This window comes from Narcine bancroftii, chromosome 7 (genome assembly GCF_036971445.1).
Source record: "Narcine bancroftii isolate sNarBan1 chromosome 7, sNarBan1.hap1, whole genome shotgun sequence".
In the NCBI taxonomy this organism is placed as follows: Eukaryota; Metazoa; Chordata; class Chondrichthyes; order Torpediniformes; family Narcinidae; genus Narcine; species Narcine bancroftii.
The window spans coordinates 41,798,720-41,822,962 of record NC_091475.1 but is presented as its reverse complement, the minus strand read 5'-3'; the positions used below and the strand labels follow the sequence as shown (position 1 = coordinate 41,822,962).

General features: G+C 37.4%; 1 protein-coding gene and 1 long non-coding RNA gene across 20 annotated transcripts in view; one reads left to right on the top strand and one right to left on the bottom strand.

Moving 5' to 3' along the window:
• LOC138738811 (rho GTPase-activating protein 6-like) overlaps positions 1-24,243 on the top strand; it is a 564,699-nt gene that overhangs the window by 21,260 nt on the left and 519,196 nt on the right. For 2 of the 18 annotated variants that reach the window (XM_069889780.1, XM_069889777.1), the window contains exon 2: positions 6,330-6,387. The exons of the other annotated variants lie outside the window; for them this stretch is intronic. The gene's annotated coding sequence lies outside the window, so the exon portion shown is untranslated. The remainder of the gene's footprint in view (positions 1-6,329; positions 6,388-24,243) is intronic. 18 annotated transcript variants of the gene reach the window in all.
• Positions 1-24,243, bottom strand: part of LOC138738815 (uncharacterized) — a 92,745-nt gene that overhangs the window by 42,540 nt on the left and 25,962 nt on the right. Inside the window, exons 2-3 of one of the 2 annotated variants that reach the window (XR_011341782.1) lie at positions 16,126-16,217; positions 13,750-14,659 (exon numbers count right to left, since the gene is read on the bottom strand). This is a non-coding gene — a long non-coding RNA (uncharacterized lncRNA). Of the gene's footprint in view, positions 1-13,749; positions 14,660-16,125; positions 16,218-24,243 lie in introns of those variants that run through there. The other variant, XR_011341783.1, reaches the window with a different exon arrangement.

The window sequence follows — 24,243 nt, the reverse complement described above, 5'->3', positions numbered from 1 at the left end:
GGGGGTTGGAGGTCATTTGGGTGTAATTGAGTGGCATGACCTCATGGGTCAAAAGTGCCTGTTACCGTGCTATATGTTTAAATTTAAAAATGTAATTTAATAAGTACCTGTGTACTATTTTGGATATTGTTGTGGGGGCCTTTACTACACTGTTGGCCAGAAGAGCTATTTTATTTAAATGGAAAGATCCTAATTCACCTATTTTGATGCAATGGTTTCTCTCAAGTTATGTCATGTTGAAGTTCAGAAAAAATGGGAAGTTACACTTTTGATACCTCTGTTAAGTTTGAAGAGACGACGTCCTTTTATAAACTATTTTGGATTTCTTTTTTGTTTATTGGCAAAGACCAGATAAATAGTTTGTATCGATCTGTCCAGCCATTTTTGTTGTTGTTGCTGTTTTTAGTTTATTTCGGTAGGTTAGGTGGGGTTTTAATAACAATACTTTTTTTTCTCTTTTTTGAATATTCCAAAATTGAGGAGAAAGGGATAATATTGTTCAATATGTTATAATGTTATATGTTGTATTACCAGTATGTATTGCAATATATTGATGTTTCTGTTTTAACTTTTCAATTATGAATTCTATTCTCCTCTTGTATTGCATTATGTGTAATAAAAAGATTGAAAAGGAAAGGATACTGTTGTGGGGGACACATTAACTAGGGACAAGTCATAGTGGTCAGGACTCTGGCACAGAGAGTGGCCCTTTCACTCAGAAGGGAAGCAGGGAGAAGAGGAGAGCTTCAGTGATTGGGGATTCAGTAGTTAGGGGGACAGATAGGACGTTAGTGAACAAGATTGTTGCTGCCCAAGTGCCAGGGTCTGAGATGTCTTTGATTGAGTCCACAGCATTCTCAAGCGAGAAGTTGAGCAGCCAGATGTCATGGTTCACGTTGGTGCCAGTGAAGTAGATAGGAAAAGGATGATGTCCTGAAGAGAAATTATAGGGAGTTAGGAAGCTAACTAAAAAGTAAAACCTCAAGGAAGGTAATCTCTGAATTGCTGCTTGTACCACGTGCCAGTGAGGACAGGAATAGAAAGTTATGCTTGATGAATGTGTGGCTCAAGGGTTGCTGCAGGGGACAGTCAATGGGGAAAAAATTGTAAGATTAAGGATTTAACTTGGTGTAATTTGAAAATAAAAATGAAAAAGATCCTGAATACAACACGAAAGATCTTGCCTTTAAATGCCCACAGTATAAGAAATATGTTTGATGATCTTATAGTGCACCTAGAATATTATGGCCATCACTGAACCGTGGCTGAAAGAAGACCACAGCTGGGAATTAAATATCGATGGATACACAGAGTATACACTGCTTGATGAATAAAGGAAGGACAGGAAGGAAGGTAGAGGGGATGGCGTGGTTCTGCTGGTTATAAAGGAATGTGAAGTACAAAACACAGAGGGAGAAAGAGAAGGTGTGCAAAAAGGCCAACGTTACAATAGTCATGAGGGATTTCAATTTGAAGGTTGATTGGGAAAACCAGATTGGTAATGGATCCCAAGAGAAGGAATTTATCGAATGCTTACAGAACGACCTCTTAGAATAGCTTGTGGCTGATCTGACCAGGAAAATAGCAATTCTGGATTGGGTATTGTGTAATGGACCAGAGTTAATAAGGGAGCTGAAGGTAAGGAAACCCTTAGGAGGCAGTGATCATAATATAATAGAATTTTCCTTGCTATTTGAGAGGGAGAAACTAAAATCAGATGTGACAGTGTACCAGTGGAATAACGGCAACTAGAGAGGGAAGAAAGAGGAAATGGCAAAAGTTCATTGGAAAGGCAGAGCAGCAACGACTGGAGTTTCTGCAAGAAATAAGGAAGGTGCAAGATATGTATATGCCAAAAAAGAAGAAATATTTGAATGGGAAAATGACACAATTGTGGCTGACAAGAGAGTCAAAGTCAAAGGAAAAGGCATACAAAAAAGTAAAAAATTAGTGGAAAGATGGAGGACTGGGAAGCTTTTAAAAGTATACAAAAGGCTACTATGAAGGTCATTAAGAAGGGAAAGGAACTTTGAAAGTTAAAAAGGTGAGAAGAAGGACCAATAGAAAATGACGTTGGAGAAATTGCAATTGGAGATCAGAAGATGGCAGAGGAACTAATTGAATATTTTGGATCAATCTTCACTGTGGAAGACATTAGCAGTACACCTGACTTTCAAAGGTGATATACCTAAAATGGATGAGAGGGGGGGGTGGGGGGGTGGCTTGGGAGGAGGGAGGGGGGGGGGGGAGAAAAAATCACTGTAAATGTGTGGAAAAGAAAAAGTGTATATCATGGCTATTGTGATTTATGGTGTGAAAAATAAAAAAAATTATATACAGAAAAAAAAAAGGTGACAGGGAAGAGAGATGACTGCAGTCATGATCACCAGAAAAAAGGTGCTTGGGAAGATCTAACTAAATGATCTAACTAAATAGGTCTCCCAGACCAGATGAATACACCCTTGGGTTCTAGAGATTGTGGAGGCATTGATCTTCTAAGAATCAATACATTCTGGCATAGTTTGGAGGACAGGAAAATTGCAAGGCTACTTCACTATTTACAAAGGGAGGGAGGTAGCAGAAAGGAAATTATGGACCTGTTAGCCTAACATTGGTGGCCAGGAAATTGGAGTCGATTGTTAAGGATGAGGTTATGGAGTTCCTGGAAATGCATGACAAGATAAGCCAAAGTTAGCATGGTTTCCTTAAGGGAGGATATCACAAGTAGGCGATACAAAGGAAATGTAGTTGATGTTGTATTTTTGGATTTTCAAAAGGCCTTTGACAAGGTGCTGCACATGAGGCTGCTTAATAAGATGAAAGCCCATGGAATTACAGGAAAGATAATAACGGGGTAGAATTTTGGGAATAAAAGAATCCTATTCTTGTTGGTTTTGGTTACTAATGGTGTTCCGCTGGGTTCGGTGTAGACGCCAAATCAAGTCAAGTTTACTGTCATTGGTTGTACGAGTACAACCTAATGAAACAGCGTTCTCCAGTCCTCAGTGCAAAACATGCAGACATACAACCAAAAATAACATATATTCAGACAAACAATACATGTGCAAGTCAAGTATTTAATCTATACAAATAAATAAATGTTTTTTCATGAATATGAGAGTCTCCATGATTAGGTTGAGCAGTTCCTTTGGATAATGATTTGGATTGCATAATCAATGTCTATGTTTTCAGATGACACACAGATCAGTGGAGTGGCAGGTAGTGTGGAGGAAATGGAGAGGCTGCAGAGAGACAGATAGACTAGGAGAATAGACAAAGTAGTGGCAAATGAAATACAATGTTGAAAAGTACATGGTCATGCAGTTTGGTAGAAGGAATAAAAGGGCAGACTATCATTTGGATGGGGAGAAAATTCAAAATTCGGAGGTGCAAAGGGATTTGGGAGTCCTCATGTAGGTTAGCCTCCAAGTTGAGTTGGTAGTGAAGAAAGAGTAGGATATAAGAGCAAGGATATGATTTTCAGGCTTTATAAGGCACTATTGAATCCTTGTTTGGAGTACGTGGTTCAGTTTTATAAGAGAATATAGAACATCTTTTTTTTAACTTCCATTTGTGAGCCACTTCTAGTACCTAGACAGACATGTTTATCCTTGACCAGATCCATTGCCTGGGTGGCCATCCCATTCCTCCTAGACAACCTTAAACCCAATGGTAAGAACATAGAATTTTCTAATCTTAGGTAACCCGCACTTCTATCTTATTCTGTTTCCATCTCTTCCTGGTCTTGTTCTCACTTTTTGCGTTAACTCCTTCCTACACCCACCCCCATGGTCTCCTCTCCTACCTATCTCTCCAACCCTCTCACCTTCTGCCCAGTATCTGATCATCTCCTCTTCCTATTTTAATCTTAATAAAGGTTCATGATCTGAAATGTTGACTGACCATTCATATGCACGGATGCTACCTAACCTGCTGAGTTCCTCCAGCTTCTCTTTGTTCAAGCAAGATCTCATTGTTTGTCTGAGTGTGATGAATATTCACAGGAATTTGCTCCTTGTAGATCAATTACATTACCTAGTCTATTTACATTATTTTCTGAGGTATCCACGTCTCTTCAACTGATTTTTTTTTAAAGTAGGAGAAAGTCACCATTCACGTGTTTTTAGTTCTTAAATTGGATTGGGCGACCTATGTGGGAAAGGCCCTTGTTGAAAAGGAGACACGGAATCCCAACCAGATATGAGAGATATGAGAGAAAGCAGGAGATTGACAGAGAGATTTGAGATTAAGAACATTCGTTGAGATTGACCATGAGGCAAGAGGAAGGCATCATAGGAGAGGGAGTGAAACACAAAAGTCTGTTGACTTTTGAAGTAACAACACAATGCTGAAGTAACTCAGCAGGTCAAATAGTGTACTTTATATAGCAAAGATAAAGATACATCACCAATATTTCCTTCATCATGAGAACAGGTGTCAGACAGTAACGTAACAAACTACAAAGAAAAAGAAATGGTAAAAGTCACACATCGTGGAAGGAACCATGATTGCAAAAGGAAAATGGAATTAGGATTTCACTCAAAACTAAGAATACCAAAACTGCAAGATGCTGGAATCTGCTGGAGAGCTGGAGAGTCTCAGCAGGTCAGACAGCATCTATAGAGAGACCAGGTCGTTCATCGTTTCAGGTCAGGATGCTTTATAAGAAGGGGTGATATTTAGTATATGGAAGAGATACAAGCCGGGGAGAAGCCAAGGGATGATAGGGTATTGGGAAGAAGGTGGGAGAGATTGAGAGACAGTTAGAGAAAGAGGCCACAAGGAGGATTGGAAATTGTTAGAAAGAAAAGTAAGAACAGGAGTAGGTAAAGATGAAACAGAAATTGGAACCAGGTAGAGGTGGGGGTGGGGGTGGGGGGGGGGGTGGGGGTGAGGGGGGGAAACCTAAAATTAGACTAATTGATGTTCATGCCATTGGGCTGTTCAGGGGGAATATTATATTTATATTTATGTTGGGCATCATCTTAGCGATTGATAAGTCCGATCTCAGATATCTCTGTGGGAATTGAAATAGTTGCCTACTGGAAGTCATGTGTGTTGAAAGAGGAACATCTGGTGAAGGAGGAGGGATAGGGCAAGGGTGGGATAAAGTAGCTTCCAATGTTCTTTCTGAAACTTGAGACAATGAAGTTGTCACAGACTGCAGCACATGATACTAATGGTACTTTAGTCAATGATAGCTTACCCTTCATTTATTTCAGAATCTTCCAAAGAGGCTTTGGGTTTTTTTTTGCCTTGTTTCCCCACAGGTGTAGTATTGTATAAAACATAGCCACTGCTGATAAGCTGGAGTCACTGATTGATGGTTACCAAAAGGCACCTCTAAGTGGAATCCACAGCCATTGGATTGGTTAATGATGAACAGGTTATCGGTCAGCTACCTTGTAAGTTTTGTGAGCCATCATTTGGGAGATTGTGCAAGTATCTCCAGTGGAATTTCAGATGGATCCAGATGCAAAGCCTTGAGAGTAATGATGACATGATGAACCAGAGCTCCTGACAGGCTGGTATTTGGTTATTTCAAGGATTTATATCCACTGTTTGCAGTCCGTCTGCATCTCTTTGCTCTCCTCCCTCACGTGGACCGATAAGCCTGTTACAAGAGGACTGCTATTGGTCTGCATCTGTAGTTTACTGCAAGATGACGCAAGCAACACCTTTGCTGATCTGAAAAAAATTCTGACCTTCAAAATGAGGACCAGGCCTTTAAAGTGTGCAACATAAAGTCTTAACAAAATTACTGTGAATAAACCCATCCGTGCATGAAGGTTAAAAAAAAACCAGCTGTGTGTACTGAGGAGTTTTTGCCTTTTTTCTGTCCTGTAGACTGTTTCCTCAAGTACCTTGGATGAAGTCCAAGGAGCTTCAGATACTCATGAATCCCAAATTAAGGATGAAAATAAAACATAACTTTCTCTGCAAGATGCTATTTGCATGCATTTAATGCTTTACTATAAAATACAGACTTCAGTGAGCTGGGGCTGATTTAATTACACTGCTAAGACCACCAGTACTATATATCAAAGGACTGGGCCTTAAATGTTGAGACTCCATTGCTTCTCCCAAACAGCTCTTCGAACCCTGGTGAATATTGTGTCAAATAATAAATTCACCTCATTATAAGAAATACATCCAATTTGTATTTTAATCAATTGGTGCACTCACTTTCTATTGCTGAGAGAGATTGTTTCAGACAATTTCCATTTTATAACATGATCTGCCCTTCAAAAGTGTGCTTGGCTCTAAAATGTTTTGAAGAGGTCTTAAGGTCAATATTACAAGGTAGATGCTTGTTTGTTTATCATCAGGGAAAGCGAGAGTGGGACTTTGAATAAGAAGAGGTGCATTTAAAAAACACTGTGACAGGTAGGTGGTTGTTGAAATTTATCTATTGACTAATTAGCTGGAGCCAATAAAAGGAAGGTGAACTGAAATCGAGTAGCCACTCTGTTAGTGGCCAGTGTAAGAATGGGAATTTTGGGTCTTTGACTTGCGAGGCTTTGGTGAACTGAAGTGTAATCCAGGAGTTGAGGATGTGCTTGGTAAGTGAAAGGCCTTTAAAGGTGGAATTTTGAGAAAACAGAGTTTGTATGTTCTGCTGAGGATTAAAGGCAAAGTTAACAGGCATAAAGGAACCTTGAGTTTTTGAGGGACATTGAGAATTTGGTTAAGAATATGTGAGGTGTACAGCAGGTATAGGCAACAAGGAGCAAATGAGGTTCTTGGAAAGTATAAGAAAAGCAGAAAAAAAACAAGGGAAATCAGGAGGGCTAAAAGAAGATGTGATCTTGCTTTGGCAGACAAGATGAAGGCAAATCCTAAGGGCTTTTCTAAAGGTATATTAGGAGCAAAAGGATAGTAAGGAGCAAAATTGGTTTTCTTGAAGATCAGAATGGTTGGCTATGTATGGAGCCAGAAGAGTTGGGGAAGATCTTGAATGTCTTTTTGTTTGTATCAGTATTTATTCAGGAAACTGGCACAGAGTTTAGGCAAAGTCAAGGAGCCTATAAATATTAAAGAGGAGGAGGTGCTTGCTGCCTTAAAGTGAATAAAGGCAGATAAAACCCCTAGGCCTGATACGGTATTCATTGGGACTGAGGGAGGCTTGTGCAGAAATTGGCAGATATATGTATTTGAAACATCCTTAGCCATATGAGAAGTGCCAGAGGATTGGAAGGTAATTTGTAAGATTTCCATTGTTTAAAAATGACTCCAAAAATAACCCAGGAAATTAAAGGCCATTAAGCCTTGCATCAATAGTAGGTAGGTTATTGGAAGGTGCTTAAACAGATTGGACAGACAAGTATTTGGATAGTCAGGGGCTGATTTTTGGACTATCAACACGGCTTTTTCCAAGGTAGGTTGGGTTTAATAAATCTTGTAATTTTTTTCAAGGAGGTTACCAGGAAAGTTGATGAAGGAAAGGCTGTGAATGTTGTCTGCAAGGACCTTTGACAAGGTCCCAGAATGGAGGTTATTCAGGAAGGTTCAGTTGCTTGGAATTATTTTTCTTTTTTTGTTCAATACTGTTCAGGAAAAAAATTTTGTGTGTGAATTTATTCCCTACAATAGCATTCTCTACATTGTTGTACTTGGATAAATTGTTGTTATTCATTAAAAGTTCAATGAGATCAAAGTTTAAATTCATTGACAGTGTGCACATGACATCAGATACAACCATGAGATCCTTTTTCCTGTGGACCAGGCAGAATTTCTACTTGTTGATAACTGTAAATTGTACTCAGGAAAAATGAGGTGTATATGAAAAAGAGAAATGTAAACACTGTACAATATAGAAAATAATTATTCATTAATAAATAATGTACAAAGTAAGAGTCCTTAAATGAATCACAGGTTGGGTTTGTTGTTTAGAAGTCTGATGGTGGTGGAATAACAATGTCAACTCTAAGGTATTCATATTCCTGCTTGCACTAACAAGAACTTCATTAAAGCATTTATATTGCATAGTATATTACAAATGGCCTGTGATGTCTAAATATTTAATGACTGAGTTTTTTTAATAATTAGAAGTTTTATGCATGCTCTACACTTTAATGGGGTTGATGCAGCTTGCTGTCAAAACTTAAATTGTTTAGTGGGGCAGGCAAAATCTAAAATCCCTGTGTGATATCAGTGATGTCATTTACAATGTGCAAAACTGTGTCATTGTTGTAGGAATTTGACACTGGTTCAATCGATCCAAAATTAGTGCAGTCTTACAGCACAGGTGATCAATGACTATGTTGGTCATTGCTGGCAGGAAGTTCTAAGCCTATGCTATCTCTGTCAGCATAACTGCACCACCCCACGTCTCCCAACACACTGAGGGAGCATGACCACATTTCTGCCTATCATCATAGATCTGCTATCAACCAAGTCGACGCACTGCAGGCACAGTTTCTTTATCTAAAGAAAAGTTTAGACTTGACTTTTGAATTACATTTCCTTTGATCTGAAGAGATCTACTCAGGATACATGCAAAGAATTCTAACCCAGTGCTCCCAGCATAAGTAAGACTTGATTCAAGTAGAGTCTTAATTCATGCGTGACATTCCCTGGCAAATAGGCAGCAGCTTTGTATTGATCAACATCCATGGTATTTCCTTGTGGTGTTCCCAATTGACAACACTGAACTTCTCATATAAACATAGAGAGCCATTATCCTTAAATTTGTATCTGCAATAGTCTTGCATCAACTCTGGGAGCACGAGGATACCATTGCAGCTTTTTAAGCACTTTTACCAATTCAAGATGATTATCTATTTCTAATTTTAAATGCTATAAGATATTGTTTGAGCTCCAGTAGCATTTAAAATCAAGATCAAGTGGTCTTAAATAAATTAAGGCAAAAGAGCAGAAAATAAATGAACTAGCATAAATAATCCAATGTCATTCTCAATTTTTATGTGTTGCAATTTAGTTTAACGTTGAATTTATGTCTGTCAGTACTTAGACTGTAGTTAAAAACATTAGTAACACTACTAAACAACAGTGGAGGTAAAAGAGAGATGTTTTCATCTGCAGTAAAAAAAAAAGCCCTAAAGCTAAGACACTGCAGCAGTACTATTGAAGGAGGCTGGAGTATCACCATGTCAAATTTGCACAGGCAGGCTCAATTTTAAATTAGAAATTTATAATGGAAAAGATCAATGGGATTTGGGGCTTATATATGCAGCCATCAGAATTTAAAATGTATAGTCATGATGGTTCTTGTCTTGCTCACCTTTTCTTTCCCCTCCCCTTTCCAGTTCTCATCTCCCTTCCCCCTTACACACCCAGCCATCTCTCCTCCCCCTCAATGCTCCCCTCCCTCCTCTCTCCATTTATCATTTCCTGCCTTTGCCACCCCCACCCAATCATTTTGTTCAGACACCTGCCACCAATCTCTCATATCATGATGAAGGGCTCAAGCCTGAAACGTCGGTCATGTACTTTGTCCTTTGTTACATGAAGGAGACTGTTTGACCTGCTGAGCTTCTCCAGCATGTTGCGTTTTTACATGGTTCTTATCTGTATTGGTAAAGGAGGAAATGGCAGTGTGACACTTAGTCTCTGGGTAACATAGCCTCACCTGTACTAGCATTTTGCATTTCTAGTTCTTCATATTTGAGTTTTGTATTCCTTGTATTCCCATTTTCGAGCCTTTGACCAACTGGTGCATTAAGATGTTATCAAAAAACAAGATCTTTTTGTGAACTGAAAGGTGGATTTACACTTTAGATCCCGAATCTCATGGTGTGTACCTACATAGGTATTCTGCATTAATGTACCATTGTACATCGCAGAATCATTAAAGCACTGTAGAAATGAAATAATGAGCATATTAAATCTGCAGTAGTAATTTCATTTACTTGTGGTAGTTGAATCACACTTCACTTGTATTCCTTTTGTTCAAAAACTTCCAATAACCTATCTTTAGTAAGACAAATGATGACATTTATTACCAAAATTATTTGATGAAGAGAATCTCACATTTTAGCCTAATCCATTCTGGGGTCTCTTAATCCTTATTTCCCCCTCTCGAAAGGCTGAATTTATTAAATGACTTCCTCTTCGAATTCCCATTGAAATACTGCATCACAATACCTGGTAACAATCCCTTTTGGTCAACATGCTGTAGTTCTCTGAAACTAATCTCTATACTTTTCATTGATTAGCTGATTCTACAAGGAAGTAAACAATGTAAATAGTTCCACTCTGGCTGTTTTTAACTTTGACCAGTAGAATTTGACAGTTAACCATTATTTGTTGCATTGAAACATTACACAATGACTACAGAGCTATAAATAACACAGTGATGTTTCATTCTTAATTACTAATGCTTTATTTTTCAGTCTGAGATTTATATCCAGTCCAGTATAATGGAATACTCCTCAACACTCTCTGAAAATTGTAGTGGTCCATCATCAAGTACATTTTTTTGGACTCTCTGCAATTCCAGATGGGCATCAGTGAAAATCAGTGCAAATGTACTTGTTTTGTTCTGCAAAGCCACAGTTGAGTTGATGCACGAAATGGAATATTTATATCTGCACCTATATTCTCGCATTGAGCAAGAAACTAAAGGCTTTAGTCCTGCTGCAGTCACAAAATAATGAGCTCAAATTGGCTAAAAAGAAAATCTTGTGTTAGGAATATCCCAATTTGTATACAATCAAATGTATGTCTGTGCAAAGAAGCTAGTTTTCTTTTGCAGAAATCACCAGGACTGATTTGGTGCGAATGAACAGAAATTCCAGAGCAAATTAACTGCAAGCATAAGACATTCTCTGATAGGAAAATGCTACTGTTGCCATGGGCAAAATGAAACTGCTTCATTGGCACCTGAAGTCTAAAGTTCAGCAGAAACCCTGTGACCTAAAACAAGAGTCGTTGTATGGACTAAGTGCATGATGTCCACCACATCCCAAATAGCCATGAAAGCTGTGGAATCTTCAGCACTGTTGTGGCCATCTGTGGCACAAACCCCACCCCCTGGACCCACCCACTAAGACCAGAGAACAGAGTAGCTTATCAAAGGCAGCAAGGCAGTTGGTGCCCATTGGAAGAAACACTTAAAAGAAGCCACAATGCATATTGTCTTCACTGTGTGTTAACTCCAAGAGAAATGCACTGGTAGGATAAACAAACTAGAATCAGTGTCCTTTCCCAGGCTGACATTCTGAGCAATGAGAACCGAATTACACTTAAGTTGTATGTGATGGACAGTTTACACTTTTCATGCTTGTCAGATTGCCAATTCGATAACAGGAATGATTCAAAGATATTCTCAGCACAAGCTTGAAATTGTGTAACATCCTTGTTGGAATTGTGGCTTAAGCCCAAACAATTTGGGATAGCATTATAACCATATAACCGTTTACAGCAAGGAAACAGGCCATGTCGGCCCTTCAAGTCCGTACCGGTTCACTTGAACAACTCCACTAACTCCTCCGCAAACTCCTGAGGAAGTAGAGGCTTTCTTCATGATGCCATTGGTGTGTTACTTGGCATTAATCAGAACAATCCCCAAGTTTTGACTTTGGCCAGGTGGCTTGTGTCGTAGTCAGAGCTTACTCCTTGCAGTCTTTTTGCTTTTTCTTTTACAAATTTTGATTGGGGAAAATTAATTTGAATTGAGCAAGGCCGCAATCTTAGAAATATGGTCCATTGAGACCCATGCAGAGGTTCTTGGAATCTCCCACTTTGACTCTTTATAAGCTTTAAGAACATGAACATTTTTTTTTTGAGATGACTACTGGTTCTCAGGGTACTATTATCTTCTCCAGTGCCTTTTTAATGTGCAATAGTAACATGTAAAACAGACATAGTCTACACTTCCTTGGAAATACCAACAGTCGCCTTCCAGTTTAAAAAAAGAAAGACAGTTAATCATTCAGCAAGTTTCAGGCATCGGCCTTTTGTGGTTAAAAAAGTGTAGCTTCCGTAAGGTAACAAAAGTTGTATTTTAAATGGTTTTTTTTAACTTGAGAATTTTCAATCCAGTAATTGGAAGCACATAGAAGTCAACCATAAGAGTTAGAATGAGCATACCATCTTCCAAACTGAATACTCATTCACCCTGTCAAGCACTTCCTGTCCCAAATGTGTCCCAGTGTGGACTTCTCACTCTTCTCCTTGGAACCCTCTGCAGAAATAACCCACCCTCAACCCTGAAGAATCTTCAGGAAAAAGCACATTGATAGCAGTAGAAGTTAATTCTCTGCACGGGGCATATAAATAATTAAGAAGCAGCAAATCTTGTACCTAAAAGAACATTGAGGAATGACTGAAAAGAAGTTTATTTTTCTGGTCTGTACAGTGTTTATTAAGACAGGCATGAGGCTTCCTGCTTGTGGTTCAAACATGCTTAATCCCTGCTAAAGGTCTGTATAGAGCTATCCTAAATGGACCAATTGCTCACAATCCTTAGCTGACTGGTGAAGAGATTGTTCTCCATGCACCCTTCTGTGCTTTAATAATGTATGAAGATTCCTTGGAACCTGTATAGTTGCTACACCAAACAGAACTTAGAAAGCAACTCCTCCATCTCCAACATGCAAGCTATGCAGTTATGACAATCTCTACAATAATTGCAAGAAGAAAAAGGCCTGCTGCGACCTTTTCAAAACACCAAGGAATAAGCAAATACAAGAATAGAAGTATGAACAGGCCACTCCTCCCCTCAAATGCACCTCCATTCAACAAGATCATGCCTGATCTTTTACTTCAAACACTGTTTTCTTCCCCATCCCAATATTATTATTGAGAAATCCATAAATCCATTGTCCTCAGAGTAAAGAATTCCAAAGATTCACCACTCTGACTGAGGAAATTCCTCCTCATTTCAGACCTAATGACCAACCTGATAATTTGATACGATGGCCCATGGTTCTAGATTCCTCAGCCAAGAAAATGATCTCCCCTATATCAATCCTGGAGAGCCTGCTAAGAATTTTGTATGTTTCTGTGAGGTTGCCTCTCGTTTTTCTAAATTATGGAGAAACAAACCATACTCTACTCAATAAATGCCCACTTGCAAGTGACAGGGGTGGGGTGGGGGGTGTGGAATCTTGTATGTTATCAGTCCCAATGGTGAGGGGTGAATGTTTGAAATGTTGAGAGAGAATAACAACATATTGCAGGCAACTCAATTAGTATTTTAGGTTTTTATGAGGTGGTCCACTATATTGAGGGTAACATTTTATTTCTTTCCTTTTCCACAATTCTAATTTATTCTATCTTGATTTTTTTTTTTCTGAATGTTAATTTCTTTTTCTAATTCTTGTGGTTCCACAGTTATAGATCTAGGCCATGAGGATAAGACCCATAAATGACATAATTTGAAATGAACATATGGTAAAAGGGCAGGCCAGAAGGATTCTTTGGATAGTCCTTTTAAAGGGCAGATCTGAATAACAGAATAACTTTCTGCATTGCATTTTCCCAGCAATATATGGTGAACAATTAATTTCACCTGAAGTAAGTCAAGCTTATGAAAATTTTGGGTTCACAGAATGCTGATGTCAGGACAGTAGCCACAATCACAGATCAGGTATGTTCCCAGCATTAAACCCACATCTAATAACAACTACTGCCATACGACACCAGCCCTCAGCACTGCTGGCATAAACTACAGTTCACAGACATAGCAAAGCACTCTCATTTGGCTTTCATGTTTAACCATAAGCAGAGTATCTTGGTAGTTCTTGTGTTCAAAGTTCTGATTTATTGTCAAAGTACATACATGACATCACATTCAACTCTTAGATTCTTTTTCCTGTGGGTCCGACAGAATTTATACTTATCGGTGGTACAAAAATGCTGTACTCCAGAAAAGATGCATATGCAAAAGAGAGAACTGTTATCAAAGAAAGATATGCAAACAATCTGTAATACAGAAAATAAATGTTCAATAATAAATAATATGCAAAGTTAGAGTCCTTAAATGAGTCTTGGATTAAGTTTGTTTCTTAGGAGACTGATGGGGGAGGGATAGCAACTTTTCTTGAACCTGATCAGAGTCTTGTGGCACCTATACATTTTTTCTGATGGCAGCAGTGGGAACAGAGCATGTCCTTGGTGGTGTGGATCTTTAATGATTGCTCCTTCTCTCCTACAGCAATGTTCAATGGTGGGACAGTTTTACCTTTGGTTAAAAATCCACATTTTCACAATGTTTAATAAAATATTCAGCAACATGCCAAATCTGCTCTGACTTTTAAGACCATAGAGGCAATGATTGCCTTCTTCATGGTTGCCTCAATGTGCTGGCTCCAGGTGAACACCTCTGAAATGCGAACTCACAAGAACTTGAAAGTACTAACCCTCTCCACCACTGTCCCAGTGACAGCTCCTCATCATTGATGGGAATCAATTCTTAAATTTCCATACATTAAAATTATCCAGATGCTCATTGTTTAAAGCAAATCATTGTTATATATAAGGGTTACCATTAAATCTGTCATTTCTAGAGGGAAAAAAAACAATTCTATCCACAAGTGCAACAAGATGAGTTGTACAGTATGATAAAAGTTGTCTACTCTTTGATGCTTTTCATAAACAGGATGTGTGTTTCAATCTCTGGGTTCCAACACATGGTATGAATTCATCCTTTTTGATTGTGCAATTCTTTGAAGCAATGATCTCATCATGGATTCTGTTGTTTTGTTATGATAAAGGAAAACATTAATGTTTAAAGTCTAAACATTTTTTGAAATGATTAGAATGCTTTTGATGGCCAATTCCCATCCCACAGATGCTCTTTACTGAGTTGAAGATTTTACTGAATATTTTTTTTTTTTAACCAGCATTTTCATTTAAAGTTTTCTTTGCTCTCCCTATAGAAATGGAACAAGTTGCTGATTTTGTGGGAGAGATTCTAGAGGAAATAGGTTGTGCAGTCATAGAGCTCCTTTCACATCCTCCAAATGTCCCAAAAATGTTGCAGCTGATACCATTGCTATGATGAAGGGTAGTACAGTGATTAATTTGTGCAAGCCATCTCATATTATTGGATAATGACTGGATAATCTATTTAGGTGATGCTGATCAGAACCATCTTCATTTCTTGGAATAGTTCCCTAGAATTTGAGAGACTATTAAGGTCCTTGTTTGTTTCTGACAAGAATTCTAAACATTGCAGGTCTTATGCTGAAGCATTAACCTGGGATAGTTGCTCCAGTCTTTCGGACTGAAGTTCAGATCTGCAACCTTCTGACTCAAAAGGAAAGACTGTTAAATTTAAAGCCAGTGGGAGGAAACTGGAGCCCCCAAGAAAAAATACATGCAGACATGGGGAGAACGTACAAACTCCTTAGAGACTGTGCGGGATTCGAACTCCGGTTCCAATCACTGGCACTGTAATGGTGTTGCACTAACCACTACGCCAACCATGCCATCCACTGAGCAAAGTTAGATAGTGGTAGGGAGATGTATTTGACAAGCGGGTGGTAGAAAAATATATTTGTTACTCAGAGAACCTTCAATTCATGAGTTAAATTTTCATATTAAAAGATTAAATTGGTGAAGTCAGTCACCTTTTTTTGTATCAAGCTAGTTTTGTTTACATTCCCCTGAAAGCTCCCTCTGTTGTAATAGTTGCCTTACTTATCCATTCAAACAGTCAGTCCATCCATTATGACTTGGCTTCTTCCCTTACATATTTGCTCCATACTCCGAGACTGTCTGATACCCTGAATAAAACCTTGAGTCAAGGGAATATCTGTAACAATTTTTTTGTTACTGAATCAATTATAGAATGTGAACATACATCACCCTGGACACAATCTCTTGCTGATATCAGGCTTTTGAATCTCCCCATATTACCCGAACCCCAATCACAAACTCCTCCAGAACAACCAAAAGGTTAATTTTCACTATTGAAACAGCACTTTATCATTCTTTCACTAACTGCTACTGTGAAAACTTATTTATCTATCCTTTGATATGTCTGACCTCTTTTTCTGTATTGGCACATTGTGGTCATTTAATTTATACTATTGTAATTGGTGTATCTTATAGGCCCTGTTTGGCTGCAGCAAGGAAGAATTTAACTGCACCTGTTTCTCTCTGTATTTACAATAAACTAGCAAACATCATTGTTATCAAATCTCAACAATCTACCTGTTAAAAATCCAGGTCCAAACATAAGCAGGTATCAGAAAAAATGACATTGAAGTTGTTTGCCAGTGAAGGAAATTTGTAGAGTGATCAATCTGAAAAGAAAAAGGTTTAATAGATAAGAAAATGTATTATAAATCGGTACAGACTTATAGACCAGAGAAATTAATTCTGAGCACTAGACAGAAATATTATGAATATTGGGGGAGAGAGCTTATAAAGTATTGGCTTGGCAATTGAGGATGGAACAGGGTTAAGAATTATTAATGCTATTAAAAGAAATCCAGAAATTACTTATAAACCCCAAGATATAAATGATTTTTTTAGAGATTTTAATTCTAATTTATATACATCTCAATCCAATAATGATGAAGTAAAGATTAATAGTTTTTTTTATCTAAAGTTCATCTTCCTTCTTTAAATTGCCAAGATCATTAAGATTTAGATTCCCCATTTATGGTTAAAGAAGTTATTAATGCTCTTAATACTATACAAAATGGTAAGTCTCCAGGTGAAGATGGTTTTCCATCTGAATTTTATAAGAAATTTAGTTAATACCTCCATTAATGGAGGCATTGAAACAAGCAATGGAAGTCCATTCTTTACTGGAGTCTTTTACTAATGCAATTATAACAGTAATACCTGAGAAAAATAGAGATTTGTTAAAGACTGAATCTTATAGAACAATTTCATTATTAAATGTTGATTATAAAATTGTAGCTAAAGTTTTGGCAAGTATGTTGACTAAATATTTACCAAATTTAATTCATTTAGATCAATCTGGATTTGTTAAAAATGATTTCCTTCAGGATAATTGCTAAGTTAATTAGTTTATTTCATGTTTCCTAGAAGAAATCTGATTTCTTGATTTAATGATTTTATCATTAGATGCTGAAAAGACTTTTGATAGATTAGAATGGAGTTTTTTTTTATTTAAGGTGTTAGATCAGCTTTATTAGTTGGATTAAAACTTTATATAAAAATTATTCTGCTAAAGCGGTGATAAATGGACAAATATCTTTTGCCTTTTCATTAACTAGACCAACTAATTGAACCTTTAGCACAATTAATAAGACAATACATTAATATTAAAGGAATTAAAGTTAAGATCAATTTATTTGCTGATGATGTTTTGATTTATATAACAGATCCTGAAATTTCTTTGTGTTCATTGTATACAAGATTAAAGGAATATGGTGAAATATCAGGTTATAAAATTAATTGGGATAAAAGTGAAATTATGCCTTTGGTTGAGTGTGATTATAGTCAATGTAAAAAGATTGTTCAATTTAGGTGGCCAGATAATAGAATTAAATATTTAGGTATTAACATTGATTTTTAAAAATTAGATAATTTATACAAGTTGAATTGCTTACCATTATTTAATACAATTAAAGAGGATTAAAATAGATGGACTGATTACCTATAACTTTAATAGGTAGAGTGAATTGAATTAAAATGAATATTTTTCCAACGATTCAATATCTTTTTCAATCTATTCCTTGTATTATATCTCAATTTTTTAAAGGATTTAGATTTGATAATTAGGAAATTTTTGTGGAAATGGAAAATGGTAAAAATATTAAATTTGAATTAGGAGGTTTAGATTTCCACATTTCAAAATTATTATAAAGCTTCTCAGTTGAAATTTATTAATGAAATGTTTGATTTATACAAATCTTTAACATGGGCTAAGATAGATTTAACTAAATTAGATGAAAAATCTATACAAGAATTTATTTATAAATAGAATACTAAATTATTAATTGGTAACAAGGTCACATCTCTACTGAAACATTTAATTGAATTATGGAATTAAATCGATTATGAGATAGGTGGGAAAGGTATGATTTCACGTAAAACACCTTTATATAAAAATAAATTCCTTTTACTCTTAATAATCAATTTTTAATGATATGGAATCAAATGGGGATTAAAACAATAGAAGATTGTTTTGAAGCTGATTATTTTATTTCTTTTCAATGAATGAAGGGAAAATATAATGTTCCAAATAATAGCTTTTTTTGTTATTATCAAGTTGAAGCCTTTTTAATTGATAAATTAGGTCAAAGTCTCAGATTACCTGGACTGCCTGAAGTAGAAATTTTGCTTACTCAAGGAGGTATTAATAAATTTATTTCAGAAATGTATAAATTACTTCAAAGGAAAATGTCCAAATCAGATATTCATAAATCAAGATTAAGGTGGGAAACTGATTTAGGTAGAACAATAGATCAAAATGATTGGAGAATGTTATGTAAAGATAATATGACTAAAATTATTAATGTAAGATATAAATTAGTAAAATATAATTTTTTGCATCAATTGTATTTAATGCCTCAAAAATTAAAAAGTTTTAATTTAATATCTTCAGAGTTGTGCTTTAGATGAAATAAAGAGATTGGTTCTTTTTTTCATTCAACTTGGCAGTGTACTAAAGTTGAGCCATTTTGGATACAAATTAAAGTATTTTTGGAGAAAATATTAAAGGTTATACTTCCATTGGATCCAATGTTATTTTTGTTGGGAAATATTAAGATGCTTAGTTTAAAATTAACTATATATCAAATTGAATTTTTACAATTAGCTTTAGCTGTTTCAAGGAAATGTGTAATTATTACTTGGAAGACTGATATGGATTTGGGGATGCAAAGATGGCATACTGAATTAAGATCTTGTATTCCTCTTGAAACACTAACATAGTTTACATGATAAATATCACATTTTTAAAAAACTGTTCATATCTACAACACGTTGGTTTGAAAATTTAAGCTCTCAATTGCTCATCCTGGTGATGGTTCTTGGTTTCACGGCAGTTGATTTAAATTTGTATATCTATTTGATAATTTCCTTTCTTCTTTCTTTCTTAGGATATATATAATTCATTATAAACTGGAATGTATTGTGGTTTTAAAATTTTAAATAAAAAATTCAAAAGAGATTTATTATTCAGGAGCAAAAATGGATACATTTATATTGTCCATTTTTAAGGTATGACAAGTTTTCAAAATAAAGGTTTGGATGGTAATCCAAATCCCCCTGGGATTACTTTTGTGGTCTGTAAAGTACCTGCATATTATTTGGTCTAGTGACAGAGGTAACACCTTACTGGCTGTTTGTACTCTGGACTCCAGTGGAAATTCTACAGTGCTGTTTAATTCACTTGATCAATTGGTGTTCAGATACAAGGAAGGATTAATTCTCATGGACTTGATCTGGGAACTGACATAATATTTTCCTGCTCTGGGAATTCAAGTTTTCTTATCTCTTTGGATCTCCTTTCAAACTTAATGGCTGCCTGCAAGGAAACAAAGGATATTCCCTTCAAAGTTTGGTGAATAAGAACTGAGTAGACCTCCCCCAGTGACCCTTCACAGCAGCGAGGACCCAAACCACTCCAGATGCATCATTGTGGAACAGGCCAGCACACTCAAGGTGGACCTCAGGTGCTTGGTCAGATCTGGACTTGTTGCTTATTATTCATCATCAAGGGTTTTCACAGTGAAGGTGATGTGCCTTGCACTGCATTAATTGGCAGAAGCAATTTTGGATTTGGAAAAGGAAGAAGGCAACAGGAAATGGGGACAAAAGTGCTGTCCCCAGAGCAACACTAGCAGTTCTTCATGCTTCCTAGGATTCCAGAGATTTTATGGCTGTACAGTTTTGTTACTCACTCTGAATGGATTGATCTTACAGTCACATACTTCGGCCACCCTCTCCCACCTTCCTGAGATATAAATTTAGATATACAGCATGGTAACATGAGTCCATACAGCCCAAATACACCCAGTTGACCTACACCCTGGTTCTCCCATGCAGACTCCTTACAGGCAGTGCACGATTTGAACCCTGGTCCTGATTGCTGGTGCAGTAACAGCGTTGCACTAACTCCTAAGACAATGTGCCACCCCGAAACAAAACAGTCCGTCTGCTCATTATAATGTCTCCATTGATCCCCATAAATTAAAATGGTCCCAATCATCACAAAATCATCCAGCCAACGATGTGATATTTCACTAATTAACAGAAACTCAATAAAATGACAATTTTAGAACATCAACAAACATAGGGTTGTAGATCTACAGATCTTCACATTTTCCAATGACTAAAGTGTGCAAAACCATAGTTTCATGGTTTCCATAGTCAGAAGAGCAGTTGAGCATCTGACTGTTGAAATACATTTGGTTAACAATCTCTGTCCTTTGGATCCCATGATGGGCCATCCAAAGACTGTTAATTCTTCACCATAGGAGAAGAGTTTTGCTTATTGGAAGATGCAGGGTGATGGCTAAATGAAGGACTTTGAGTTTGAGCCTTGTTTGACCATTGTTTCTGACATTTTTAAAGGATTAGAAGTTCTTAGCAAGTTTTATGAGAGGCAATTCAGTCAAAATAGGATTTTAGAACCAATGTTTTCTGTCCCTATCTCGCTTGCAATAGCTGGGTTTGAATTATTTCCTGATGTCCAAGAGCCCGACCCAGGAATTTAATAAGTTTCAACAGATCAGAATTTCATATTTGTGGTGACCCGCCTCAATTTGAGTTGAGAGGTTAAAATAAATGTGTTGGCTGACATTACAATACCCTCTCTGTTCTCTCAGATTTGAATTTGATCCTTCTCACTCATGAGAGTGATCATTCTATGAGGCATAACTACTGATGATTCTTTGAGGCATTCTTGATTGTAGTGATATTGTGGCTGAGAGGGCATGTTTCCAGGTCGAACTGTGGGCATAGTTTATCAGTTATCTTCTATCAATGTGCAGGAATTCAGCCTGAACCATACCTTCCTTGGAGAGGACTGTGGCTTCCAAAACAAGCTGCTTGGCATCAGCATCAGTCTTAGATTTGCCTTATTACCAATTTCAGTGATTACCAATCTTTAATTAAATTAGATTTCAGGTGATAAAATGCATCAGATGATTCTGTGTGACTGTTGCTATACAACTATTTTCACTACATTCTCCCTCTTGTGATTGAATGAGCTTCTTGTCTTTGTATGGTGTAATTCCCTGTCTTTCTTTTGAAAGATGGATCACTATCACACAAAGGTGGGAATAGCTCTGGTATTATCTGCAGTTTTCAAGATCTAGTTAATTTTTTGTTTTTAAAAAAAAAATGATCTGAGTATCTATGATGCATTTTACACAGCCACTTCATTCTGGGATATTATTCCCATTTTTATGGAACCTATGCTATATAAAAAGTACACAACTGGAATGGGGGTGCCATTCCAGTCCTGTCTCTTTCTTTTGCACCTAGGCCCCTTGTAATTTTTGCCACTGCCTACACTGTAAACTGGACTGCAGACATTCCGGGACCAACTCAGGTCGGGATTGTGTACCATAGTTTTCTTACTAAATTGTGTAGCGTCATTTTCCTAGTATATTGTGTACTGTGATTTTTTTAGTGCTGCCTGCCCTCTCCTGTGGCCTGCTGTCCCGGCGTCCTGCTGCCTGCTCTCTGTTGCTGTGGGCCAATAACCCTAACCCTTCCCTGAAACCCCACAGCTAACCCTAACCTGAACCAAATTCCTGACCCCATCCCAAATCCCACACCTAACCCTAACCCCTAAAGTTGGAATATAAGGTCACCCACTATGCAGACAACAAACTTGCCCCAGGACGTATCAAAATGCACAAGTACTGAAAAGGAAATAAACCACTGATCCCACTAAGAGCTAGAAACAGGCACAGGGGAATGAAAGCATAGGCCAACCAAAAGTGGTAGTTTATCGTGACACAATCTCTAAGAGAGGAGACCAGTAAACACGAGAGGGATGATTATGCTGCTGCCCACATATTGACAAACTAACCTGAACTCTAACCCTGACCCTAGTTTGTCAATATGTGGGCAGCAGGATATTGGTCTCCCAACACTCCACCTGCCATGAAATTTTTCTGCAGAATATATTCCCAGAATCTGTTTGCTGCTTACAGTACGCTGATCATTGGTGCTGGTGTCGGTAGAAATACGTCACAACTGCATTAATATAAGACAAGAGTTGCAAAGGAGCCAAGTTGGGATGGAGAGCAAAATTTTCTGATGTGGTTTGGCTTTTAGCACAATTCATGGCATCATTTTCACTTCTATTAATACAATTTTCATTCCTTTTAGAGTCTGATTCGGAACTATCAAATTGGCATAGAAGATTCAAACTAATTCCATTGCTGTCCTGTCATTTGGATTATTTAGACAATAACCTCATCAGTTAGTACTTTGCCTATTTTTTGGGGTGCTAATCCTGCCAAATTTAATCTCACTTTGGTGCCTGGATTTTTCTCTCGACTGTGATCAAAACGGGTCGACTCTCAACCTCCTTGTCTGAGGACATTTCCAAACAACCATGCAAATTTCTGTTTGGTCTCACAATTTGTGGCTGACTGCCGCATCAAAGAGATCTCACACATATTGCATTTATTAAAAATGTATTTTATCTACTTTGATTTCAGTGAAGAGCCAGTTTCGTTGTAGTTGCTGGGATATATCAGCTTTGCTGGCTTCTCATAACACTGCAAGCAGGAATTAACTGCATTGGTGCACATTGGAGCTCCCATGAAAATTCCTGAGGGAATCCTCATTTGCTGAAAATTTTCCATGGTTGCCATTATGCTGAGCAATGGATCATGGGAAGAAGTTCTACACTGTATTTCTGTGGCTACTCTCACCAGTACTAACTCAAACCTCAGCAGCTGAGGACAGATATAATGCAAGGCACGAAAATACCTCAAGAGTCATCAAAAATATGATTGATTTCTCCCGGACAAGATTTAATAGCTTACCTTAGTTCAATGATGCCCTGCAGTGCAAGGCATACAGAGGTAGAGATTTTATAGTCTTGCGCTGCACAACTTGGCCAATTGTACGCAAAAGCCGGTATCAAAAGAAGAATAATGTGGAGGCCTGGATTCTGATGCCAAGTGGCAGAGTCTGAACAGCAGGTGGAGAAAGAGGACCATGAGAAAGAGCAAGACTTCTTGGGGGTGAGGGGCTCTGCCCACGTGTTCATTCTTAGTGAATTGAGGAGGGAAGCTACAAAGGATTTGTTGATTGACATTTCAAAGGAGCTTTCAAATCCTAGTCCTCAAAAAAACCAAATGTCCCCTTGCATACTCCCATAGTCTTCCCATAGAAGTCATATTCTGGTTCTACCACGCTACTGCCATTGAGGGCTGATGCTCTGCATTTCAATGCTACTCAGCAAATTGTTGGAAGCAAATTGAGCTGAGGGAGGTCCCACTGGGAACAGCCCATCCGATTTTAGCACTTGATTTTGGATGAAAGCAAATTTGGTCAGTTGTATGATTTTTTTTCTGGGGGGGGGGGAAGAGACATAATTTGGTGTAAATGCTCCATGTTTACCACTCCAAATAGTGGTCATACAGTGGGCACTTATTTTGAATCTGTATTTCAATAATAATGCCTGTCCAGATTTAAAATTTCTCATTGATACATAACCTGGTGTGTTAAACAATGCACAGCAAAAGGATGAAGATAGGTTTAAAGAAAAGGCAGACAAATGGGACTTCACACGAAGTAGTTAGAAATTTTGCATTTTTGAAGAAGTTATAGGTTAAAGAGAATATAATCTTCATGGTCTAGTTCGAAAGAATCTGGACCAAAGTTAACTTTTCAGCTTTATGACCTCTCATTAGAACCAAAGAGTAGAGACCAGTACAAAGAATAGTAGCAGTTTTTTATGTAAGTACAGATGGAGAAAGGCGAGAAAGTGCTTGGGGAAGAAAGAACAAGAAGGACAACCTGTGATTGTGTGGAAGGTATAAGTCATTTGTTGGGGAAGGAGCAGCAATGCAAGTGAACAGGTAGACGGGGTAGTGGAAATGGTAAAGAAATAAAAATGGAACTGTCACTGAAATTATTAGTGCTAATAACAATTATCAAAAGGTGGAGTGCTACTTGTTAAATTTTATTCGAACATTGCAGAAAGCTGGGGGCAAAGCCATCAGATAGAAAGTGCGATGGTAAAATAATATTTAACAGTATGTTTAGAGTTAGACCTGCAGAACAAAAGTGTTTTATAATTACATAAAATTATAACATACAACATTGACTTAGGGTGTAGTAAAATGGTTAGCCCTATTCAGGTCCAGGGATGTTTCC